This window comes from Canis lupus, chromosome 22 (assembly GCF_003254725.2).
Source record: "Canis lupus dingo isolate Sandy chromosome 22, ASM325472v2, whole genome shotgun sequence".
Classification (NCBI taxonomy): Eukaryota; Metazoa; Chordata; class Mammalia; order Carnivora; family Canidae; genus Canis; species Canis lupus.
This window is the reverse complement of record NC_064264.1, coordinates 41,423,776-41,435,917: the sequence shown is the minus strand read 5'-3', so window position 1 is coordinate 41,435,917 and position 12,142 is coordinate 41,423,776. Positions and strand designations below refer to the sequence as shown.

Below are 12,142 nucleotides of genomic sequence, written 5' to 3'. Positions count from 1 at the left end.
GGATCGCGCCCTGGGCCAAAGGCAGGCGCCAAACCGCTGCGCCACCCAGGGATCCCGAGCCTCTGTCTTTTGATGTCAGCTTAGGTCATGATCTCAGGGTCATGAGATTGAGCCCTGCATCAGGTTCCACACTCAGCACAGTCTATTTGTCCCTCTTCTCTGCTCCCCCTCTTCTTGCATGCACTCCTTCTCTCTCTCAAATAAATAATATAAATAAATAAATAAATAAATAAATAAATAAATAAATAAATAAATAAATCTATAAATACATTTTCAGAAAAAAAGGAATAACAACAGAACCCATCAATAGACAATGAAAATAACTACAGGGTTAAAGTAATAAAAACAATATAATATTAGTTTCCACAGAAATAGACAGATAAATTACTGGACTAGGATTAAAGAAAAGCTTAGAATCAGCAGTAGTTGTTCAGTGTAGAATAATAATTAAGGATTCATATTATAGCAGTTGAAATAGATTGTCCTAGAATAGTAGGTCTTGTCTTTCGAAAAAAAAATGTTAAATCCTGACTTATACCATATACCAACAAAAATTATGAACAGATGATTAGAAAATACTTACAATTGTGCTTTTTCTTTTCCCATATCTTTCTTTATTTCCTGCCATTTCTTACAATGGAGGTGGGTAGAACTGATTGAAAATTTTAATAGTGGAATAAGTCTTGGTGATATATTCCTGTTACTAACTGAATGTGTGTCCCCTCAAAATTCATATGTGAAAACCCTACTGTCTAGTGCCATAGTATTATTATTTTTTAAATGAATGTTTTTATTAAAATAAAAAAAATCATAACCAGACAGAAGGAGTAAGGTAGCCAAGAATGTTATAATTTGACTATATAATATCCTCTTAAACTTGATGGATTGCTAAAATATAACAGGATTGTTCTCTGTACTAATTTTAAGGTTGTCCAGTTAAACCATTAATTTGATATCTTCAACAGGTTAATCTCTTAACTATCTAGAGCTTCTTCTTGAAACATTCATATATATATATTTTAAATTTTTATTTATTTATGATAGTCACAGAGAGAGAGAGAGAGGCAGAGACACAGGCAGAGGGAGAAGCAGGTTCCATGCACTGGGAGCCCAACGTGGGATTCGATCCCGGGTCTCCAGGATCGCGCCCTGGGCCAAAGGCAGGTGCCAAACCGCTACACCACCCAGGGATCCCAACATTCATATATTTTACAGGAAACAGTCATAGTTTTTTTTTTGAAACATTCATATTTTATACAGGATGTACCAATTTAAGACGAGACAATAATAAAATAAAAAAGCCCATATAAATATAGCCGTAACACTATCCTAGCTGCATTGTGGGGATTATGTTCAGTCTGCTGTCCACTATATACAACTGGTTTTAATAGCATTATTTACAGAGGGCCAAAAGCACTCATCTCAGGTAAAGGCGCTGAGGTTTAATGTGCACTCTCAGAACCCTGTGAGAAGACGACCATCACATACAGTGTAAACACCACAGGGCAAGAAATCCATCTCCAACCACAAACTTCAGTCTCACAGAGCAAGCATTCAAGGGCTCAGGTAAGGTGCCTGACTTTTCCTTTGTAAGCATACTTTTCATCTGAGAGTGCTGTTCTTCTTTCCATAGGACACTATTCACTTACTTCAAATATGGTACTAGCGTTTAAAACGTCTCTAGAACCCCTTTTGGGGAATTGTCTCCATAGTTTGCAATGAACTCTTCTGAAAGTCTTTGATGATGGCAAGTCTTTGTCCTCCGAGGATGGATTTGATTTGGGAGAATGGGCATATTCACAGCCACATGAATCAAATTGTGGGATACCATCCTGGACCAAATGGGAGGCACCACTATAAGACAAGGAGACCAATTTCCTTGTCTGGTTCATAAAGTGAGAGTTTATTTTTTGTTTGTATTTATTTATTTATTTATTTATTTATTTATTTATTTATTTATTTATTTAAAGCGAGAGTTTAAAAAATGCCTGAGCAATGGAAGTCCCAATAGAATAAGTACAGATTCTCCTTGAGTGATGGTTTTGAGAGGCAACATTCACTTGAATGGTAGATGTAGGTGTTTTGCAATTTTAAAAATGGGTCCTTTTGTTGCCTCTCGCATAGACTTTAGTATTCTTCTTCAGTTTTGGTCCCCTTTGCTTTCTTCTGGATTGCCTGATTAAAGCTGTGGCAAGTAGGGACCCAGCTTACAGCCAGGGAAGCCCTTCTGAAACCGATGGCAGCACATCCAGTATCCCGGCCCATAGGGCAATGTCTGGCAATAGGGCTTGGGCTGCCACCAGCCCAAGGATACATCCTCTTTCATGTATTTTTTCTCGTACTGCTTGCAAGGGTCCTCTCTATATTGTGGATCTCGCACCCAGCCGGAATCTGCAGGCCTGATGTTGCATTATTCAATGATAAACTTGAAACAACAGCAGATATCTTTAAGAACCATGAAGCTCTTGGTGGGAAGTAACCTGAAGATTTTCACCATGAGGTGGCGGGGCATAAAAGTCATGTCCTGCTGAGGCTCTAAAAGCTTCTAGACTTTTAACCTGCTCTCTAGAAAGTCATGAGACTCCTGCTTCTTGATTGGATACCTTAAGCACTGGTAATGTACTTTCCATAGGAGAGGCTAGCAGGGCAAATACATTAGCTGAAATACCTTTTTCCTCAGTGGCACTGTCACACTCAGCAGCATCCTGAAGCTGGCTGGGCTCAAATGACTCCTTGTGTTTTCACTCAACTGGGAAGAGTCTGACAGGTGCTGATCAGATGGCAACAAAACAAAACAAAACAAAACAAAATAAAACAAAAAAACAACCAAACCAAACAAACAAACAAACAAAAAAACAAAAAGCCAACATCCCTGGACTTGGGTATTCACAGGACTCTAAATTAGAAGGCTGGTCTTGCTTTACCTTGGGCACAGTGATAATAATGCCCAAGAGTCCTTTCTTCTCTGATCAAGATTTTGGCTAGTGAATGGCACAAACTCTCTACTTATACAATCAACAGCATCTGTGGGCAATTCAATGACTTGAGGACAAGTGCAAGGAGGAAAAGGTGACCCAGGAAGTTCCTCTGTCATTTCCACATCATATCTGTTGCTGTTTTTCATAGCAATTTTGCTGGTCTGGCTCAAATTTTGCACTGTCCTTGAGGAAATTCACATGTGCTGGCAATGGGAGACAGCCTCAAGAAGCCCTGTGCTGGTACTCATTCCCCTTAGGAGAACAGTGGTCAGCTCGTGAGGGGCCACAGTCCACAATATACAGACCCCACAGGATTCACCTGATTGTCTGGTGCCCCTAAGGTGCCTCTGTTTGCTTTGTCTTCATTAGCCTGAGTGCCACTTGCAAGCAACACCAGGTCCCCATTTCAACAGAAGCTGTCATTCCTTGAGAGGTTCCCAGGCTCATGCTGGCTCTGCTGCTTCAGGTACTGAGACTCCAGCCTGGCTACTATGTCAAGGACACAGATTATCCTCACTTTGTGGTCCCCCAACCTCAGGATTTCCCCTTTCTGTGGATTCTTCACAAGCTCCTGGAGCAGAAAAGGGCTCGGAGGCTGGGAGTACACGTCTACCCTGCCCAGGAAACTTTGCCACAGCAGGTGAATTAGTGCAGTTTTTCATACAGTAGCTGGCAGGGCACTGGCTCTTTGCTCAAGGAAGGCAACTATCTGTAATGACTGACAGAAGCCTCCCAGCATAGACCCAATTGCCACTGTCACTCACATAATGCACAGAACAGTGCTCAATGCCACACACAAAGGGCTCAGGTTGGTAGCACCTGCTGTTGACTTCCTTCATCCTTTCTAACTGTATCTTGGCTTTTTAAAGATTCTCCTGATTTTTTTTCCCTTCCTTTAGTAGCTTTCCCATCAATATCCCAGAAGCTCTTTATTTTCATAGGTCCTATCCATGGTGGTCTGCAAAGAATGTAATTTTCTCCTTGGTATTTCCCAGCTCCACAACAGCCCAAATATCAAATGGCCCTTCCTTTTCTTCACCCTGGTGGGTTGTTGCAGATGGTGCATTCTTCTTGGTTTTAACATTCGAGCTGCTCTCTATAGTACTCTTGCCACTCATGCTGCACAGAACATTTGGGATAAAAAATCCCAAAAGGCTTTCAAGATGATGCTTTACCAAGAGAGGTTGAAGGAAAGACACTTGGTTTCATTTACCTAGCTTTGCATTTTTCATCATTTTCATCATAGCTTCCTGGTGGCTCATAGGAGTTCTCAGAGTTTCCTTGATAATTTCCAGAGGTCACACTTTCTTCTGCAGTTTCCAGTATGGCTTCAGGTGCATAACAGAGGCTCTGCCCTCCTACTCCAGCAGGGGCCTGGCCTAGGGCTGCACACCCTGATGAGGTGGCAGCAGGAGGAGGCCTGGCTCGCTCCTAGTTTGATAGTATTAGAAGATGGGCATCTGGGGAGTAATTAATGTTAGATGAGGTTCTGATAGTTAAGTGAGCCCTAATAAATGGGGTTTATATATTTATAGGAATTATGAGAGAGCTTGCTTCCTCTGCTCTGTTCTTCACCTTGTGAGGATGTAAGAAGTTGGCATCCCGTAACCCAGAAGAGAGTTCTCACCAGAACTTATCTGTGCTGCCTCCTTGATCTTGGACTTCTGACCTTCAAAGTGTGAGAGATAAACTTCTGTTTTTTATAAGTCACCTGGTCAATGTTACTTTGTTATAGCAGCCTCAACTAATATAATTCCAAAGGTAAGGATAAATAGAAGACTATTGCATCAGATCTCAGGTAAGTCCACTATGAGGTCATTCCCTCAAAGTGATGAGTTGGTCCCTAGAATAGGCAAGAGGTTCTGACCCGCCTGGGTGCAGTAAGGGGGATGTGTAAGAGAGATTCTAAAACCCAATTGCTGTTTTGAAATAAATTGCAAACTTGCTGACTGTATCATTTACTGGTAATTTCCATGTTGCTGATGCCTTTAATATTGTGTGTGTGTGTGTGTGTGTGTGTGTAATTTTCCAGGTTAGAAATTCTATATTTATTCATGCCAGTGATGTGTTTCATGGTAGAATAGGTTCTTTTCTGTTTCTTGTCTTGCTATCAAAACCGATTTCCCATAACTCCCAAACTTACAAGAAATACACACAATCATACCATGCACAAACACACACACACACACACCTCTTTAATTACCCGACCCCCTTCTTTAAGTAATCTGAATTGCTATTATGGCTTACAACCAAAGAACTCAACTAATAGTATTGGCGTTTTTTTTTTTTTCTTTTCATTATATAATCTCATTTTCTCCCTTCTTATCATTACAGTGAAACATTTTACAACTACTTGGATTAGTTCTATATTTATTATCACTATTCATTATTAAGCACATTCCTTTAAAGCTGTTATGAGTCTCACTTCAATTCTGTTAACTTTTTTTAAAATTATAATTCCTCTTTTTGTTAATATATTTGGGAATGCATTGTCCTACATTGGAAAGCCTGAATTTACATTGACTCCATCTCCTTTGCAGAGTAGTAAATTCCTAAGGTCCACCAAGTCTTTTTTGTTACTATGTCAATGACAGTTCCCAAAAGATCTCCTTATGGAGTGTTTGAATTGAACATAGTTTTGATAACTAAATTACTCCATTAAAGGTGATAAAACATAACAATTTCTTATGTTGGTGGTACACAAAGTTCTCTTTGTCATGAAGTAAAAAATTTTGAAAAAATTTGATCCAAATATTTAGATATTATTTCAAATCCAAATGTTGGGAGCCATAGCTTCCACACTCCAAAACATGGTTTGTCCTGCAGCAGTTCACAGAATAATCCCATCACTGCCTGGGGCATTGGAGACGTTGGGACCAATAATCAAAAGAATAAATGTTGTCCCCATGCATATTAAATTGTACTAGTTTTTATAGCTGGCAGACACTTAAAGCTGTTCTTCTAGATAATAACAGTGGGAAAGCAATGATATTCAAGATGGACTTGTATTATGCCAAACTGGTAGAACCTGTACTACATCATTGCATTCCTGGGAGTCTGTGATGTTCCTTACTGGGAAAATAAAATAAAATAAAATCCTTGTCTATACAACTGGAATAATGCTGATGTGCATACCTTCCTGTAGCTTTTAGAGATAGAAAAGGGCATAGAAATTAAATCATATTGATTTGGAGATGCTATTGTTTGCAATATTATTTACACTTTTTAAAAATAAATACTGGAAGTGGATCAAAATCATATTTAAATAATGTGAATAGAAGAATGGATAGATGATAATAATCATGATGTGAGAGTCATATAATAACTTCGGTTCCATATTCTACCATTCCTATTCTCTGAGTATACTCTCTTCTGCTCTTGAGGTCTCTTAGTATGTGGTTAATTAAAACTGGATTTTAGTCATTTTACTTTCTTTGATGCCAAAATTGATAATACATGTGTTGCTAAATATTAAGTGAAAGTAAATAACTAAACTAGAAAAAAAGAAAAAAATAAAGAAAAGGAAAAGATCACTAAAATATTATAGAATTGAGATCTAACAAATCTGACATTTCAATAAATGTAGGTAAGTTTAACTCATCTACTAAAAAAGAAAATTTCCAGTTCATCTAGTAAAATAATATTTATCGTCATGTTGTATACAAAAAGCACACTAAAATATAAAAGGCTAAAAAGGCTAAAAAAATTTAATGGGTCAAATTTAAATAAAAATTATTAAATAAAAATGAATCAAAGAACTGACTTTGATATAGATAGAATAGCAGTTAGTTCCCAAAATATTCTTAAAAGGATAAGAGGGAGGGGAAACTGGGTCGCTTGATCGGTTTAGCATCCAACTCTTGGTTTCTGCTCAGGTCATGATCTCAGGGTCATGAGATCGAGCTCTGTGTTGGGCACCACAATCAGTGTGGAGTCCACTTCTGAGATTCTCCCTCTCCTCCTTACCCCACTGCCCTTTCCGCCCCCCGCCACACATGCACCCTATGTCTCTTTAGAAAAAAGATAAAGAGGGAAAAGCTGCTATAACTACAGTTCACAAAGAAGATATAATGTTTATTTATATCTAGGTAACATATAATAAAGTGAAAACTTTCATTAAGCAGAAACTACTGGGAGATGCCCATAAAGAATGATATGTGCAAAGTAAACGAATATTTTAACAGAGCTCTCAGATCTAGACAAATCAAGTGGACAGTGGATACAACAACTAAGATTTACACAGATAGGCAGTATAAGCATATAGGTAATTTAGATATATAGACTGATAAATAGATACAGATAGAAAAAGATCTACATCCTAAAAGTTAGAGATTATGTATATATATATATATATATATATATATATATATTTTAAAAGCGAAGATGAAGCATTTTTAAAAAGTCTTTTATTAGACGATACATATAGCTGACATTAGACACCCAAAATACAAGTAATATAATATCGTCCAAGATTTAATGAATTAACAAAGTAATATATTTTAATACTGTCAATTTGGAAATTAAAACAAATAAAAAACCCAAATGACTTTTTAAAAAATATTTTATTTATTCATTCATAGAGACAGAGTGGCAGAAACACAGGCAGAGGGAGAAACAGGCTCCATGCAGGGAGCCCGACGTGGGACTCGATCCAGGGTCTCCAGGATCACGCCCTGGGCTGCAGGCAGCGCTAAACCGCTGTGCCACCGGGACTGCCCACAAAAAGACCTTTTAATATCATTTTGTATAGTCAAGATTGGGCGGCATAGACTTGCTTCAAATCTCCATGAGTTTAAAATAAAGTTTTATTTCTTGCTGATGGCACATGCTCATAAATTTCCCTGTAAAGAACCACTGATCTCATGCTGTCCTAGGGAGTTAGATTTATTTACAGGGCCACCATGCCAACAGCACTGTAGTGACTAGAGTGAATGACCATCAAGGTAGAAGTATGCTTCCATACAGGAAAAGCCTGACAAAAAAGCTGGTTCCTGACCACATTAAGACCGCTTAGACATGTTGTTAGGGGAATTGGGAGAGGACCACTGAACAGTAATAAGAAAGTCTTCAGCCTGCTTCCACCTGACAAGGAAGCCAAGATGCTATTGTATTACCAAGCAATAGAAGGCCTGCCTGAAGATGCCTAACTTGCTGCCAGTCAGACAACCCTCTTGGGTTTGTGCACACCTCCTCCAACTCAGGTAGGCTAGTTCTGGGATTGCATGTCCACATACCTCTACTGCTGCACTTGGTGCAGCAAAGGTTTACATACCTTTGGGTCTTCTTATGTTTCTATGGGAAGTTTCTAGGCACACTCTTCTCACCAAAGCATCTGCTTGTTTTATAACCTGTGGAAAAAGTGATTGAGAGCCTTCTGCTTCCTGAAACATGCTAGTACTTCAGTGACCACCCATATCATAAAGAACAGTACTCTTTTTCCACGTTAGAGAAGAGAAAGTAAAGCTACTTTCTTTAATTCATTTTCAATCTCTCTCTATCTCTCTCTCTCCATCTCACTTTGAAGGGGTATAATATTGTCCTTACCCAAACTACCTCCTGGCTAACTCTCAGATTTTTATATTTTGAAAGGAATAAACACAAGCCATTTAATTTTCCTTCTTACTCTTATTAAATACTCAAGTGTTTAATAAGTGCTGATAATTAAGTTCTAGACAGTGTTTTAAAACTTTGTGATGCTAATGATTATTTTCTTTTATACAAAAGCCCCAACTTTTAAAGAATTAGTTATATTCCAACATAACAATTGGTATACTTTTATATTTGGAAATCTTTTGAGTAATCTTGCAGAACTGAAATTTGTTACCACTGGACTTTAACTGTTAACTGAGAGTACTAAGCATATATGAACTCAAACTGAATATCTAAATTTTATATGAAATGTCATGGATTTGTGTCATGGCAAACATGATGATAATTTTTTAAAGATGTACTACAATTACATATCCCATGGGAGAAATGGAGTTCCTCCATTTAAATATAACAGTGCCATTCCATACATTGGAAGTGTCCTGTCATATAAGGTTTCCATTTTATTTTTTGTGACAGGTGAAAAATAAGCAATAAATAAAAGGCTGATAAGGTCACACACCTGTAATACTGTTTTCAGTTTGAGACACTTCAGTGTCATAAAGATGCTGACAAATGGAAAGGGGCTTTGAAGAAAACTCAGAAGTATGATTAAGGAGCTCTGAAGTTAGACTTAAAGTGAGAGATTAAAAGGATGAAATATGTACTCCCTAGCTCTATTGTGACAAAGTAGGATGAGTTAAGTTATCTGCTTTGAAAAATCTGGAAGTTATAAATGACAAAAAGATTACAGTGCAATTTAGCTTGTGTGCACGGACAATACACACAGTGTTTTCTGGAATAATTGCCGTGGTTTCTTTGGTAAAATTTTTATACAAGAAAATTTCAAACTAAACATATCAAAAGTAGATTATTAATGCAATTATTTGTATGCTTCATTACATTTTTTATTTTTTCTTAAGGTTTTATTTATTTATTCATGAGAGACACAGAGAGTAGAGAGAGACAGACAGACAGACAGAGAGACAGGCAGAGGGAGAAGCAGCTCCATGCAGGGAGCATGACGTGGGACTCGATCCCAGGTCTCCAGGATCACACTGGGGGCTGAAGGTGGCGCTAAACTGCTGAGCTACCAGGGCTGCCCTCATTACACTTTTTAAAGCTTTGATTTAAAATTATGAGACAACACTGCACAAGCTGGTACAGTCACTGTGGAAAACAGTGTAAAGTTTCCTCAAGAAATTAAAAATAGAATTACCATTTGATCCAGTAATTCTGCTACTGAGTATTTACCCAAATAAAGCAAAAATACTAATTCAAAAAGATATATGCATTCCTATATTTATTGCAGCATTATTTAGAATAACCAAGATATGGGAGCAACCCAAATATACATTGGTAGATGAATGGATAAAGAAGATGTGGTATAGATATACAATGGAATATTAGTCGTTTAAAAAAATGAATGAAATCTTGACATTTGCAACAACATTGATGGATCTAGAAAGTATAATCCTAACCAGAATAAATCAGTTACAGAAAGACAAATATCATATTTCACTTATATGTAGAATTTAAGAACCAAAACAAATGGCCAAGGGAAAAAAAGAGACAAACAAAAAAAAAGATTATTAAATATATAGGACAAACTGGTGGTCACCAGAGGGGAGATTGGGGGGGAGGGATTGGACAAAATAGGGGAATGGGATTAAAGGGTACACTTATTGTCATAAGCATTGAATGTAGAACTGATGAATCCCTTTATTGTATACCTAAAACTAATATAACACTGTACATTAATTATACTTAAACTAAAAACTAAAAAACTTTAAAAAAATTTAAACTAAATCTTAACATAAAAAAATACCTCCATATATTGTCAGTGTATCTACAGTGAAATCTTTTTTATTATGATTCAACTTGGTGTATTGAGCAGAGTACAAGCTTGGACAAATGATGTTCTGTTCTCTAATTTCACATCTGCCATGAGCTAGCTATTGTCTCTTCTCCCAGTCTTAGTTTTTTCATCTATACATAAAATTATTACACTGGATGTCTTAAAAACTTTGCAGTAATATTCAAATTTGTATCATAATAAAATTTAAACTGACTGATGGTGATATTTCTTTGAATTAAAAACAATAACACAAAATATTTTTATTTTAAAAAGAACTCTAATAAAATATAGTGATCTCAAAAGCAACAAGAAGAAAGGCCAAAAAAGATGGAGGCCTTCTCTCTTTTCCAATTACTTAATAAAAAGATTCAACAAATTAAGCATTCTGTTTTAGGAGAGATGGAATTTAAGCTTGTCAAGGGGTTCTCTAGACGTTAGTATAGGAGTGCTTTTCATTGCCTGAGAAGCCAGGAAAACCAGGTGGGTGTGGAAAAGACATGAATTTATCAAGCCACATGGGAGTTTTGGCAGGTGTACTGAATCTCCTTTGTGGTGTGTTGAGGAGAGTAATGCTGCCTATGGCTTTATGAGTATATTCGGGAGGCTAACTTATGATACTTTTATACCAGAAGACTTTCTTTCTAGGTGAAATAAAATTTATCTTTTCTATATGGACAAAATTTGCTTTGCCTGTACTTGTTTTAGAGAAGTAAAGCAAAGAATTTAATTTCAAAAATAATTAGAAGTTTCAAGGAGCGTATTTAATCATTTCCTAAATGACCAATGATTCTGTTTCAACACAACTGAGAAACTCTCTGCTGTAATTAGCTTTTATTTTGTTAGGGGAGTGGAAAAAAAGCAAACCAATAAATATTTAATGTGGTAAGAAATATATATAAATGTTACTAATAAAAGTAAAGTATAGAAATCATTTAAAATATGACTGCAAGAAAAATGGAGTACTTTCATAGATGAGGTGGTCAGGATAATGTGTGACTTTGATAGTCAGAATCTGCACTAGAGTTAAAGAAGAAAATATAAAATTATGTTAAATAGGAGAGAAGACTATTTCAAGACAAAATGACTTTATGAAACAATGTCATACCTAAAACTTTAAATATAAGCAATTTCAAAATCACTTCCTAGAAATGAATTAAGACTATGAATATCAAACAGATAAAATATTTCACAACAAGGCAAGAATACTGAAGAAATAGAATCCAAAACTGAAAAGAGATGCTTTGAAAGAAAGATCCTAAAGATCTACTGGGCAAGCAGGAACTTTAGAATGATAAAACAAACAAATGTTGGACTAATACATATGAATAATTAATAGAAAAGATATCTCTTATCTAAATAAATATTTGAGTGTTGAAACTGAAAATCATCTTGAGTTCTCGGTATTTCATATAGAAAAGGTATATGTCCACATGAATTATGGTGACATTTATGAATCAACATAAGAAACAGAAAATCTAATACAATTTTATATTTTAAAAAAGCTCACTTATCTAGAAAAAAAATTGACCGATAAGTATTGGCTTTTCCATTTTCAGCACTAGAAACCAGAAGACATTTCAAAATCATTCAAAGATATTTGCAGGAAAATTGATTGTGAGCTAATAATTATATGCCCCTCTTTGGAAAAGGACAAAGACAAGTTCAGATATCCAACAATTCAGACAGTAGAGCTTCTATAACCTGTAGGAAACAGAAAATT

General features: G+C 36.4%; 1 pseudogene; it reads right to left on the bottom strand.

Moving 5' to 3' along the window:
• Positions 1–2,127: 2,127 nt before the first annotated feature.
• On the bottom strand, positions 2,128–4,318 carry LOC112656092 (F-box only protein 34-like; annotated as a pseudogene).
• Positions 4,319–12,142: the final 7,824 nt, after the last annotated feature.